This window comes from Phacochoerus africanus, chromosome 1, assembly GCF_016906955.1.
Source record: "Phacochoerus africanus isolate WHEZ1 chromosome 1, ROS_Pafr_v1, whole genome shotgun sequence".
Classification (NCBI taxonomy): domain Eukaryota; kingdom Metazoa; phylum Chordata; class Mammalia; order Artiodactyla; family Suidae; genus Phacochoerus; species Phacochoerus africanus.
Genome location: NC_062544.1, coordinates 718,773 through 732,019, shown reverse-complemented (window position 1 = coordinate 732,019; position 13,247 = coordinate 718,773).

Sequence of the window (13,247 nt, the reverse complement as noted above, 5' to 3'; positions counted from 1 at the left end):
ACCCTCCCCCACCTCTCTATCCTGCCCTCCCCCGCCCAGCCTCTCTCTCCTTCGAGCCCTCACCTGCCTGGTCAGCTCCCCTGCGGGCTCCCCAGGTGTCCAGCCCCCGGGCCTGCAGTCTGCCCAGCGCCGCTGCCCAGCCCAAGCTGCTCTTCTGGGGACACAACACCAGCGAGCTAAGTGACTCCCGGCCCCTGGTCCTGAGGACCTCATGTCCACTCTGTGGCCAAAGGGGTCCTTCTAGACCGCAGTCAGCCTGACCACAGCCCAGAGCAGACCCCAGCGCTTAATCATTTACTTGGACTAAGTGCCAGTGTCCCCCCTGTGATCCAAGGGGTCGGGCAGCGGTTCACTCCCAGGCGGCTGTGACCCTCCTGCCAGGCCCCCAGCCCTGCCCCCAGCCAGGGGACCCTGCGGGCACAGCCAACTCAGGGCCTGTGTACCCCCATTCTGAGTGACCGTTCTTGCCCCCCATCCCCCAAAGCTCCTTCTCACACTCTCTGGTCTTGCTCCCTGGCCCTGGGCACAGCTCACGGGACATGCCCCTGGCAGCTCCTCCCCACCAGCCACACGTGGCTGAGCCCCGCCTGACTCTGGCCTCGGCTCTTCCTGTGCTGCTGCCCAGGGCCCTCTGCCCCGTACTGGGACCTCCCGTCCCGGGTCCACAGGCCTCTCCTCCCACGCCACCCTGCTGGTGTTGGAGGTCACAGCAGATCCCGGGCTGGAGCTGCCCAAGGAAGCGAAGGCACTGACCTCAGTGCCACCGAGCCCCGTCCGCTCCCAGCCACCAAGGTCCAAGGGACTCACAGTCCAGGGCCTCCCCGTGCACGGCAGGACCCTGGCCTGGCCTGGCCCTGCTGCGCCCTGGCCCCAGGGCAGCACGGGCCCCCGTGGGTCCTTGGCAGAAGGTGGCGGATCGAGGCCTGATCACAGCCGCGCCAGGGCAGGGAGAGCTGTGAAACCAGAGGCCAGGGGCCAGGCAGTCCTTCCTCCATGTTCGCCCGCAACGGGCCACGTGCATGCACGCCCCACACCTGCTGCACGTGTCCCATACACAGAGGGGGACACACCCACCCCTTCCTGCACCGAGCGCCTACTCGCACGCGCACGCGCAAGCACCACAGGCAGGCCGCGCCCACGCAAGGATCCACTCGCACACACAGCCGGGGTGACCGGGCCTCTCTGGACAGTCCCAGGGCCACCCCAGAACTGCAGCCACAGCCCCCGCATCAAAACAGGAGTGTCCCTGGTGTCCAGGCCCCGAGCATCTGGGCCGGGGTCCCACCTGGGACTACACGATGCCCAGAGCTGGGCCACCTCAGGATGTGACGAAGGCCTTGATAGAATTCCTCTGCATCAATGAGAAAGGGGGACAGCTACGACTCTGAATCCAAGGCCAGTGTGGGGGAGCCTTTCCCACGCTCACAGCCCCTCTCAGACCCTGACAGACCGTCCTACGGCTCAATCCCGACGCCGCCTGCCTCGAGGCAGCGTCAGACCCTGCAGGTTAAGGGCTCAGTTCAAGGCGGCCCCCACTTTGGACGCCGTCACCTGCGCCTCCACAGGCGGCCAGAGGCAGAGGCTCAGCACCCTCCTCAGACTCGGTTGGTCTGCCCCGGGCTGGGAACCATAGTCCTCACCGCAGGACGCACCCACGGCAAGGGGCATCCCAGGGCAGGCCTCACGGCTGAAGAGAAGCAAGGGGCGGCCGGGGCCCTGCCCGGGGGGAATGGAGGCCTCGGCTTCGCTGGACCCGGAAGCTCTCGGAACAGCCTCCATTTAGGCTTCTTTGTTACACCGGCGTGTGGGTGAGATCTTGGCCCCTGGAACCGGGTCCACCTCCAGGCCCCTCCCTCCCCGGAGGGGGAGGGATGGCTTGTTGCCCTGGCAACCAGCCCAAATCTCATTAACATAAACCCAGCTGTGGTGGAGAGGGGCGCCTCACAAAGGATAAAACCCCAGTTCACCGGCATGGCCCCTGGTGCTCCCACGGCTGTTATCGCTCAGGAAATCCCCAGGTGTGGGGAGCCGTGAGCCAGGAGCTTGAACCGTGGATGGAGGATGGCACTGTGCTGATTCCTAATTTTACTCTTACGCACAATATCGCAACACGCCAACCAGAAAGTGGGCGGGAATCTCAAACGGGTACGAGGCAGAGGGGGCACGTCCAGGTGGCCCACGGACCCAAGCTCGTCAGCCGTCAACAGAGGCAGCCTGACAAGATGCCACCACCCACCTGCCCCTCCAGGGGGGCTTGAAGGCTGCCGTCCTCCTGGTGAGCAGGGCCACGGGATCTAACATCTCAGGCAGGAGAGAAGTTCCGTGGTGTCCTGCGGAAGTGCTGGCATTGTCTGCCGAGTCGAGCAGACAGTGGCACACTCACCTGGCACGCCTGCCCCTCTGCACAGACCATATGGCATTTCTTCCACCAGCACCTGCTTCAGGTGCGGCTCTGACGCTCACCCCTGGAACCACCCGGGGACCGCCTTGGGTGGCAGACCGTCACTGACTGATCCGACCCCCAGAGCCCCCCTCCAGATCTGCTCTGTGCTGGGGGAGTGCTCTGGGCTCCCCGTGGTCAGCCCGGCCCGGCTTCACCTGGCCCGCGCCCTCCACCTCCTCGTTCCTCCTGAGCGCCCCACCTCGAATCAGGGGAACCGCATCTCAGGCTCTTCTCAGGAGTTCCAGCCTGCAAGGAGGCACGTCGACAAAGGCAACTCCCACCCTGTCCCGTGCCCTGCAGAGCCCGCGCCTGGCTGCCAGGACACAGGTGCAAGAGCGTCCAGGGACACACAGCCAGCAAGAGCGGAGGCACGGGGATAGCACGGGGACAGCGCGGGGACAGCACATTCGGCCAGTGAGGAAGGACTGGGCGTGGCCCTGAGCCCCTGGGCAGCGTGTAGGTTAGGTCCTCAGATGGTGACCCAATAGGAAACGTGTCCTTGGGTCCTCGTGTGGAGCAGCATGAGGGGCGTTAGCATCCCCGTCTCCCCAGACTCACCAACAAGAGCTGTCGTCTCATGGTAGCCGTGCAGCCATATGAAGTGCCATCCGCTCGGGAAATGCCTGCGAGGGACGTTGGCAAAGGCAAGGCCACTGGGGCAAAGGCCTGTGATGACCACCGCACAGGCTGGAGTGACGCCCAGGGTCACTGGTCACTGGAAGCTGGGAGAGGGGCTGGAGGTCTCCCCCTCTCTGGCCCCCACAGGAGGCAGCAGCCCCGCCCACAGGCTGTGTTCACGCTCTGAGAGGCCACGCTCCCGGCTGCCACCCGCCAGCCCCCTCCCGACTGCTCTCCTGTCCTGGGCCTCCTCCTCAGTCCTCATCTGCAACAACCTCCACTCCACTCCCTCCCCCACTTTCCAACCTCGGACTCCCGCTGCGATGCCATTGCAGCTTCTCGAAGTCTGCTCAGACCCCTGCTCCGGAGTTCTGCCCGGTCAGTGCTCCCTGAAGCCCCAGTCTCCCCAGGTCTGCCCAGCAGGGGTTCCAGGACAGGCAGAGTGCTCGCTGTCTCCCCTGGGAGCAAGGGCCGAGCTGGTCTCACTCACTCGTCCAGTGTCTTAAAGAGTCCTGGTACACTGTAGACAGCAGCCCAATTTACAGCGACAGATGAGTGAGTTAATGGTGGGTTTAGCTGGATGGGTAAGTGGGTGGATGGATGGTTGGATTGATGGGTGGATGGAAGGAGGGAAAGGAGAAAGGTGGGAGGGAAGAGGGGTGTGTGGGTGGATGATAAACGGACAGCTGATGGAGAGATGAATGCAGGGCTGATGGGCAAGTGGTTAGGGTGATAGATGGACGAGGGATGGGTAGATGGGTGGACAGATGGATGGGTCGATGGAGATGTACTTGGGTGGGTGCGTGGATGGGTGGATGATGGACGGATGAGCAGGTGGACGGACGGATGGATGATGGACGGATGAGCAGGTGGACGGACGGATGGATGATGGACGGCAGAGGATGGATGGGTGGCTGGTGGGTGGACGGATGGAGATGTGTTTGGGTGGATGGACAGGTAGGTGGATGGCAGAAGGTCCCACGTTTCATCTAAAAGTCTGTCCTTCTGGTCCACTCTCACGCCCCAGCGGACAAGCCATGTGAAATCAGTGCTTGACCCCTGTTCTCCAGGGAGAGGTCAGGTCCTTTAACACAAGAGAAACGGGTTCATTTCCAAACACCTGAAGAAGTGTTCTCCCCACACTAACCGGGGAGGGAGGAGGCTCCTGTGCCCTTTATCCTGTGGCCTGGAGGCTCAGTCCTCCATCCACCCTGCACTTTGCATCAAACTGATGCTCTTCACAGTGACCTTCAGGCGCAAGATCTGGGCGTCAAAGCCCAGAAAAGCCAGGAAATTTTCCCTTTGAGAGAGGCATCTTAATAAAGGTTTACAGATTCCTCCACGGTACCCAGAGATGGCGGCGCTGTGCTGTCCCGCTTCCCTTGTGGAGGCCTCCCAAGCTCCAGTGTGCAGCCATACCCTGCTCTCTGCAGCGGGAACCAAGGGCCCCGCGAGGGCCAGGTCACAGGCCACGGGCTCCAGCGCAGGCCGCGGGCACCTGCACAGGCCAGCCAGGTGTGGACAGGCAAGGAAAATGAGAGCGGGAGGAGCCGCTGATTTTGGAGGCCTGCTAATTCACACGGCTCCAGGCCCGGTGCTGGCCAGACATCCAACTTTTTTTTAAGCCAGGGGTTTATGTTTTATTTAAGCAATCCCGTACAATCAGGAGGCCTGGGAGGCCACCCTTGGGGGCGGCTCTGCACCCTGTTGAGACAGCACACAGCAGAGGAGACAGGCGGCCCCCCGGCCCTGGCGCCCCTTCTCAGGGGAGGCTGGCGGGCCATGGGGCAGGAGTGTCCCCGATGGCCCTCGATGCGATGCCCCCTCGGCAGACGGCCTCCCAATCCTGCGATGCCGGGACGCGCTCTCCGCACCGCCCACCTCCTTACAGTCTTGGGGGCTGGGGGTCCGTGCAGGGAACTCCCGCTGGGGGCTGCCTGCCCTCTGAGCCTGGCAGCCTCAAGGGTCCACGGGAGCCTCCCAGCAAATGCGCGGCATGGAGGAAAATGCCAGAAATGTAGTTTGCTTGGAAAACTCACTCTTCCCAGACCGAATGCAAGAGGTTTAAATAGCGGAACTTTAAAACCGAGTCAGTATTGACTTGGCACTGAACATATTTATCTAGAATTTAAATAATTTTACTTATTCCAGGAACTAAGTTTCTCTTTCCTTAGTTATTTGCTGCTTGGCCTCAGGGTTGTGTCAGACAGGACCTCCTCCGAGTTGAACCCGCCCGATAAGCGTGTTTGCCCAGCCGCGTCCGCCCGCTGCCCTCCCGTGGGTCCTCACCGCCTGCCCTCCCCCGTCGAGATCCAAGGCTAATATTCGGAGCAGCTTTTAATAAACGTATGCAAAGATGGTATTAGGACCTTCCGCTGTTAAATGCTCTGATCGCCTTTAAGCCTTTTTCACACAGAGAAACTAAATCTGAATTTCTCCACGTTGTATTTCACTAAAAACGATCATTTTGAAAGCTCAGAAGGGGGGCTCAGGGCGCCTCTCCTGGGATGGCGCAGTAGGCTCCCTGTCCACTCCATCCCAGGGAGACTGGGCTCTAGAGGACACAGGGGGGGCGCAGGGAGGAGCTGGCCCTGCCGCTGTCCAGGCCAGCGGCTGCCCGCCTGCGAGAGGTATCCCGGGGCCCAGCTGGGCGGCTGTGGAGAGGGTCAAAGTGGGACCGTGTGGCAAAGGGCTGGGAAGTCCTGGGAGTGGGTATAGCCTGTGGCTATAACTGCCCATCGGTTCTTGGCAGTATTTCAGTGAGTGAGATGACACTTTCAAACACACTTCCTGGTTATTCTTGGCATGTAGAAAAGTGGATTTTAATCCAATTCATACTCTGTTTCCAAGGCTCTGTCTGACTTTAGAAATGTAAATTTATCTGAGCCCACAAACTGCCTGTGTTTCCGTCTCCGACCTCAACACGGCTGTCTGGTGGTCTGCGGCAGGGCCGCGGTCACACCGACACGCCCCCCGCCGGCATCGTGGCTCTCCAGCGGCCAGGCTTTGGGGATGTGGGCGCAGCCTTGGCCAGGGCCAGGGAGGAGGTGCCTCTTGGGGGGCATAGCACCAGTGAGGCTGGGTGCTCAGCATCCCAGCGCTGAGAACCGCGGGCAGGTTGGGATCAGCCCCTCCTCCAGACCCTGCCCCGTGCACCACGAGTGAGGGTCGGTGAAGCCCACCTGACATGACGCCAGGCGAGATGGGAGGGTCTCCAGGTCCGAGATGCCCTGAGGGGTTGTTGGGTCAAGAGTAGATGTTTGCGTCCCGCCCTGCTCCCTGCTGTGCTGAAGCTCTTGGGCTGGGCACACTCTCAGCTCTCACTCTCTGGGGCCAGGACGCACCCCTGAGTGTGGGCTCAAATCGGGACACTCCTTTGTTTTAGCAAAACAACAGAATTTTTACCCACCCCCAAAAAAGGGGTTTCAAATGAATACTGCACAAGATGCGCCTCTCAAAGAGCGTGTGTGTGCGCACGTGTGTGTGCGCACGTTTGTGTGCACGTGCGTGTGTGTGCGCGTGTGTGTGTGTGTGTGTGTGTGTGACTGGGTCACTTTGCTGTACAACAGAAACTGGGAGAACATCATAAAGCAACTATACTTTAAAAATTACAGAAAAAAATTAAAATGAAAAAAAGAGATGTGATTCTCCGAGAAAGGCAGGACTGGGAGGCTCCAGGGGCCCCGGGAACACAGCCAGGAGGAAGGGACCCGGGAGCCCCTCCAAGACCCTACTTGGCTCTGCGCGTCCGACCACTGGCCAGCGTCCTGGGTCCCGTCCTCCCCACGTCCTCGTGTCACCCAGAAGGCGATGGGTGTGCGCTGGCCCCGCTGGAGGGTCCTCCGCCGTCCCCCCGGTGAGGGTGTGGCTCAAGGACACCTCACATGGCAGAGGGAAGAGGCCAACCCCCAGTCCCCTCCCCTCCCCCACGCTGCTGGCTCTGAGGGCTCCGGCCGCCCCAAGATGCTCAGCACGGCTCTCAGAGCCTCGCAGGACCAACCAGCAGCTCAGGCCTATGGTTCTGGACTTCCTGCCACGCAAACCCGGCCACAGCTCCACTCCAAGTGCAGCGACACACCGGGGCGCCCAGCCGCATGCCCCTGCCGCCTTTGCAGGGCCCATGGTGCTGGACCACTTGTGCAGCTCAGAGATGCGGGGGTGCAGGACGGTAACGGGTCGGAAGGCAGAAGGCACTCTGGACACACGCGCGCTGAGAAAAGAGCTGCACACCCGGCCAGCCGGCCGGGCTCAGAGCCATCCCCCCACTGGCCGTGACCGGGCACCGCCCCAGCTCATGTTCAGGGAGACCTGACTTGCTCGGCGGCGGCAGTCCTGACCGGCTCCCAGGGAGAGGCCCACCCCAACCTCCCGCCGAGGGGCCCCCCCGCAGCTCCCCTCTGACCAGCAGGACGGGGTAAAAGGAAGGACAGGGCTGCCGCCCCTTTGCTGGCGCCCCTCCAAGGAGGGGAGGCCGCAGGCCACAGGTCACAGTGCTGAGCCCGGGCGGCGAGGGCGACCTGGGAGCTGAGGTTCTCCTTCCCCCGGGCCCAGGCCCTCGGCCCCAGACGCCGACGGGGGGCCCAGCGCAGCCTCCACTCTCCTGGCCCAGAAGCCGAGGTGGCCTGCCCTCGGCCCTGCGTCCTTTCCACTTGGACGCTGTGGGCTGCGGGCTTCTGGCGGGTTCCTGGCCCAGAACACATGCACGTCCTGTTGCCAGAACGCGGGCTGAAAGAATGAAACGGTCCACGGACATCAGGTGGGAAAGGAGGCGAGGTGTGTAGAAATAAGCACCTGCTGCGTGTAATAAACACGTATGTTTGTGCTCTTCCCCCTGGGAGCCTCCTCGCTGGGGTGTGGGCAGGACCAGGGCTGTGGCCGCGCCCGCGCCGGCCTCTCCCGCCCGCAGTGGGGAGGACTTGCCCACAGCGACTCCCAAGAGCAGCGCGGGGCCTGGGGAGGAACGCGGCCCCTCCCGTCCTGATGCTGCGAAGCTGATGACGCCGAGTCGGCCCCAGCGCCTTTCACAGCGGGCTCGGCAGGGCTCGGGAGCGACACTGCCATCTTCCTCCTGAGCGGCCACCGCAGCCCAGACCCTGGGGACAGACACCTCAGGCGCTGTCGGAGTGCCCACGTGCGTCCTAGCTGGCAGCCCACCTCTCACCGTGCCCAGGCACCAAGGGCCAGCCACCGCCCACCCTGGAGAGCCTGGGGTTCCCAGCAGTGTCACCGGTGTCGTGGTCTGGGAAGCAGGCCCCAGGCGAGCGGTGCAGGAGTGCTCACGCCAGCGCAGGGGTGTGCGCACGCGTGTGAGGTGTGTGCAAGGCTCACCCACATGCGCCGCTGTGCCGGGCTAGGGTGGAAAGTGTCAGCTCTCCTCCCGCAACTGGACGCAGAGCAGAAGCCAGGGAGGAGCCACAGGACCCACAGCCCGGACGGTGAAATCTGGAGGAAGTGGGAGGCGGTGGAAGGCGAGGGCGCCAGCCAGCCCTCCGGGCGGTCAGGGCGGCCAAGGAGCCGAGCGCAGGGAGCACCAGAGCGTGGGCCTCTGCTCCCGCCTGAGCCCCACACAGTCTGGATGCAGGGGCTTCATCCGCCCAAGGCCGCGTGCGGACAGTGCCCTGAGCCTCCCTTTCCGCCGGCGCCCCTCTGGTGCCCCAGCGAGTCCTACGCCCTGCCGGGACCAGGGCACCTGCAGGAGCAGTCACGTGCTCATGGGCTCTGCGAAGAAGGCGTGTCAGGACGGCAAAGCGTCCCGAGATGCGAGTCCGCACGGACGCACTCGCGAGCAAGCTTCGGGCACACGGCGCCTCGGCCACGACAGGGCACGAGTGCCTCTGCAGAGCCACCCGTGAGCGCTGGCCGGTCAGATGGTCACTTTTGACCCCTGGCAAGGCTGCTGTCCACTTACCCACGTAGGAGGAGCAGCTCTGCCCTTTGGTGCTACCCTGACCTCTGGCCTCTGGCTCTCATGCAAGGGATAGGAAGCCACTGCCTCATGCGTGAGGTTAGTTTAGTTAAAAGAGAATGGCCTGGAGTTCCCGTCGTGGCGCAGTGGTTAACGAATCCGACTAGGAACCATGAGGTTGTGGGTTCGGTCCCTGCCCTTGCTCAGTGTGTTAACGATCCGGCGTTGCCGTGAGCTGTGGTGTAGGTTGCAGACGCGGCTCGGATCCCGCGTTGCTGTGGCTCTGGCGTAGGCCGGTGGCTACAGCTCCGATTTGACCCCTAGCCTGGGAACCTCCATATGCCGCGGGAGCGGCCCAAGAAATAGCAACAACAACAACAACAACAACAACAACAACAACAAAATGTATATTTAAAAAAAAAAAAAAGAGAATGGCCTGGGTGACCAGGGGCAGGCGCAGTACAGCACACACGCCGGGCGGCCTGTAGCCCAGCTCCCGCCCCGTCCAGCCAGACGTGGCAGTTGGCCTCTCTCCGTGTCCGAGCCCCACCGTGCCCTCCTTCCCCAGCCCCTCCCTGCCAGGCTGGCCAACCATCCCCCAGACCCCAGCCCGGCCCGGGTCTCTGGAAGTCGGACCGTTGGCCAAGAACCGTGAGACACAGAGCTGCGCCCTAGTTAGGATGTTTGTTTTGCACCAAGATGAGTTAGCAACCCTGAAATTGCTCTGATTTTATTCGAGAATTGAGCAAACAGGCAAACATGTGGGGCCGGAGTGACTGTGTAATTGGCAGGTTCTGTACAAAATGAGGACACGGGGCCCTTCTTCAAAACTCATTTAGAATTTCAGGACGAGACAGCCGGTCCTTGACCGAGCCCCTCCGGGCCCCAGGCCCTGGACCAGGAGCCTCAGGGAAGGGGGAGGGGCGCTGCTGCTGCCCTGCGTCGGGGCGCCGCCTTCGGGGTCTTTATAGACACCTGCACGGACGCCGCGGATGGAGGACTGAGCACAGGGCGCGGGAGCGAGGTCTGAGCTCTGCCTTGAGCCCACCTCGTGCCCAGCTCCCGCCCTCGGGGTTTCAGGGCCCCGGAGAAACCCGGGTGATGCCGACGCCAGGGAGGTGCCGTGAGCCTGGGCCACAGACGGAGGCCAGGACACACGACAAGGACAGAGGCACCGAAGGGCTCTGGAAGGCCCACCTAGGACAAGCTGAGACCAAACAACCCCACCCGGGCCCCCACTACACCAGCTGGGCTAAACCCAACCACGGCCAGGCCCCGCCTCCTGACACACCCATCGGGACAGGGCATCAGCAGCCAGGTTTGGGGGCACGTGAACATGCAGCATGCAACCAGCCAGTAAACCAGTGCCCAGAGATAAGGAAACAGGCTGAGAAGCTAAAGGCGCGTCCTGTCGGTGGAATCCGGCTCATAACTGCGGAAGGGCTGGCGGACAGAATGGCCCTTTGGCAAATGCCACGGCGACCACCGTTCCGCGAGAAGCATCAGAGGATGGCAAAACTGGCAGGTAAATTACGACGAGACAGTCACCTAGTCTGCCTAGGAGACAGTTAAAGGGAACAGCAGTAACTTCACAGACAGGCCGCCTCCACGCAATCTGGAGACCCGCCCACACTGGACACAGGACCAGGGGCCCCAAAGGGCCTGGAGCCACCTCTGCAGGTCCCGCCCGTGGGCACGTCCTCCGGGGGGCCCAGAGGCAACAGCAGAGAAGCTGCAGCTGAGAGGCTTAGCGGGGCCAGTGTCCCCAAAGGTGCCAAGAAGGAGCTGCCCCCCGGAGGGAGAGTTCGTTGGGACTGCTGAACGCAGCATGTGTCCTGCCCAGAAAAAGCCATTTGGGTGTGGCTATACCACCCCCGGGGTCAATGGTGCCATGCTGTCAACTTTCTGCCCTCAACAGTGCACTGGGGTCTGCACGACGCCAGCTCAGAGGCACAGGCTGCAGCACAAGCTAGCATCCATGAGGACCCAGGTTCGCTCCCTGGCCTTGCTCAGAGGTTAAGGATCCAGCATGCCCTGAGCTTCAGTGTAGGTTGCAGACGAGGCTTGGATCCGGTGTTGCTGTAGCTGCGGGGTAGGCCAGGAGGCACAGCTCCAATTCAGCCCCAGCCCAGAAACATCCATGTGCTGCAGGTGCGGCCCTTACAAAAAAAAGAGGTTGTTTCCTGGGTGTCTGTGGGTCCCAACCTCGCCGACCTTGGTGCCCTGCCTTTTACAGCAAAACGAAATGAAATTCAGGGTCAGTGTCGCCTACTCGCACATACCATGTCAGAAAAATCAGTGGTCGCAAGGGAGCAGAGGGTGCTTAGGTCTGCCCATGCAAATGCACTTTGACACCTGAATGCATGGACGCCTCCACTGGAAGGCGAGGGGTCAGAACGAGAGTCCCCATCACCGACCGAGGCTGTGGCCACGGCAAGCGCAGATGACACCTGAGCCATTTCACCAGGACCGGGACGGGGCTGTTCTCAACAAAGCCGTTCTCAACCAAGCCAGGCGCCATCCGGCCTCAATCGCCTTATTAGCAAGTATTTGAAATATCAGCCTGTTACAGTCGTGCAAAAATGATGTGAATTTATATGTAAATAATTAGAATCTAGGCTCAAGCGTTTCATCGTGGCCTGGCAAGTCCTTCCAAACCTCTCCCGCAGGCCAAGGGCATCCTGATTGGCCAGACGTGGGGCCGCCAGCCCGCGGCCCACAGATGGCCAGGGCAGCACTCGGGTCTGTTCCCTCCCGGGAGGGCCGCAGGGCCGGAGGTGAAGGCAGGGGGGAGGATGATGAGAAGGAGTGGTGGATCTGACTGAACAGGTGCCAGGACCCACGGCCGAGCAGAGCCCTGTCCAGCAGCTGCCTGTGCAGCAGCCAGCTTGCTCCTCCTCACCTCTCGTCCACCCACAGAGCGCTGGCCTTGCAGTCCCAACACTGGCTTTGATGCTGGGACAGGGATGGAAACGGAGCAGATGTGTGGCTGCTCCCCGCGAAAGTTGGGGTGACACACTGAAGGGGAATGAATGGAACGCGCTTTCTCCGGTGCCCACAGCCCCAGTCACTCCCCAAACCCCCACCCGCTGCCCATGGGGACCTCTGGGACCCGAGACTTCAGCCGTGGGAAAGGCCCTTCCCGTACCCTCGAGGGCCGTGGGCAGACTGGGAGGGGCCATGAGAGGACCCAGGGCCTCAACCGCTCTGTGGACGCCTCCTTCTGCCACCTTCCTCAGAGATGCAACCCGTCTCTGCCACCTAGCCCTTCGCCCACTGGCAGGGAGGGGGGCATGACGGCCCAGGGCCACGGGGAGCAGGTGGGCTGCTGCAGGTGGTCAGGGGCCCGGACTCCAGCCCCAGATGCTTCCTGCTCCACTTTTTCATCTGCAAATCGCTTTGTCTGGGTAGTCGTGGGCGCCGAGCTGGACTGCATGTGTCCGGGGCCCAGGACAGCGCCAGCAACACATTCGTGCTATTTAAATCACAGGACTCGGTCCTGCTCAGTGCCCCGGGGCTGGCCCTGTGCTGGAGCAGCTGCTGGACTCGGAGCCCACCGTGCCCCCTCCTGGGGGGATCTGCACCCTTGCAGTTGAGTTTCCATGTGGAAGACCCAGCTGTCGGCACTGGTCTCAGTCAAGGGGGCAGTTATAGCAACCATCAGGGCCCAGGCCTGCAGCTCAGACAAGTGGAGCTGGACAGGACGCCAGACACGGCCACCTCCGGCTGGCCTCTTCCTGCCACGAAGAGCTACTTCCTGAAGCTTTTTGGCCTCCCCATGTGTTCCAGAGAAGAGAATCTATTATTTGCTCAAAAATAGGTTTCCAATATTGACACGAAGCCCTATTAGAAGCTCTGTAGGAAGGCTAGTCCAGCTTTTCGGAGGATAATAACAGGGCTGTGTGCTCCAAGGCTGAAACCTGTAATCTCATTGATTTTCCTTCTGGGAAGTCAGGCCGGGGAGACAGCCAGCACCTCGCTGCAGGCAGAGGGATCGAGGGCCCACTGCCCAAACCCCAGATCGGGCAGGGACCGTAATGCTGCCCAGGGCGGGAAACGGCCCGGACCGGTGCGGGTCAGGGTCAGAGAAGCAGAGGCGACAAATTTCCACGCGGGTGAGAGCTTCTGGCCCCCTCCCTTCCTGACCCCGTGCTCCTCCCCCCACCTGCTCTAAGCCTCCCAACCGCAGATTTCAGCGACACCCTGGGCGGGGGGAGGGATTCACGGAGGAGGAGGGGCCGTCACGGGATGAACTGTTTCCTCCAAACGTGAGTGTTGCTG